We start from the raw sequence: 1,312 nt of genomic DNA, 5'->3' as shown, positions 1-1,312 counted from the left end.
GCGCTATGGAGGGTGGCCAACCGGCTGCGAGCTCGTGCGCCGAGAGGCACTTGTCGGCGGTCGAGGTCGTCAGGTATGAACCTTATGCCTATTTTGTTTTAACTTTTGTTTTGCCTTGTAATTGCTTGGACTGATTGACACGATTGACATGAGCCAATTTTGTTGTTGCTTATAGGGGGACAGCGAGCTGGAGCGAGAGTTGACCCAGTCTCGGGAGGAGACAGCTCGCTTGTTGAGGGAGCTTGAGGTTCGGGATGTCGAGATTGCCGTCCTTGCGGCAAGAGTCGCGGAGCTGGAGGGCGACCAGCAGTAGCTTTGCTTTGTTTTTGTAGACTTGCACACTTGTACATTTTGGACCTTGATTTTGGACATTTTTGGACTTTTGTTTGAGGCGAGAGCCCCCAGTTTGCTGTACATTTCCCTTTTTTGGTGTATAGAAGATGGCCTGAGAGCCTTTGCTGCTGGGTTGTGTTGCTTGTATCTGCAGGTTAGTTTTGAACAGGTTTGGTAGATGACGGTTTACGCCGTCATGCTGCCGAAATTTACATAGAAATCACGCAAGACATTCATTTGTATATACATATGGCCTTAATTAGCGCGAAATGAAAGACTCGAAAGAAATGCAAAAAATGCAAAAAATTTGCTGGAAATGACCGGACGGTAGGGAGGGTTACCCCTAAAAAAAGAAAAAATAGAAATCTATAAGTTTGAAATTAAGAAATTGATTTGAAATTCCGTAAATCGAAAATCATTTTCTAAGGTAAATGCATGAAATGAGAAATGTAAATGAACTAAAATGAGAATGAAAATTATTTCCTAAAATGAAAATGTGCACGTGTGGTAAAATGGCGAAAATGTCGATGTCGCTTCGAAATCCGTGCCCGCGGAATTAGGAAACCTGAAACATGGTAATTTTCACGTATTTACCAAAATAATAACCCGTAGGAATAGGAAATTATTCGTCATGGAATTAGGAAAGATCCAACGCGGAAAATCACGAAGTGAAGGCGAGGAAGAGGCGCGACATGAGCCGCCCCTTTGAAGAGGCGCAAGCAGTCTTTGCGCGCTTTGTTCCTGTCGTCTGTTCGACGGATTTTTGGAAACAGAAATTAGTATAAATAGAAGGGCGGATGGAGCTTTTATTCACATAATTCTTCCGTCTCTTCTTCGTCTTATTACATAAAATTCTCAAAAGAAACTTTTCATCATGAATACTTTGGAGATTCGCTTGAAGGAATGGACCAACGAATTTTCGAACACGGAAAAATATGATATGGGTGCCTATAACTTTGGATCATTGTTGAGTTTGAGG

Source organism: Silene latifolia, chromosome X (genome assembly GCF_048544455.1).
Source record: "Silene latifolia isolate original U9 population chromosome X, ASM4854445v1, whole genome shotgun sequence".
In the NCBI taxonomy this organism is placed as follows: Eukaryota; Viridiplantae; Streptophyta; class Magnoliopsida; order Caryophyllales; family Caryophyllaceae; genus Silene; species Silene latifolia.
This window is presented reverse-complemented; position numbering follows the sequence as displayed.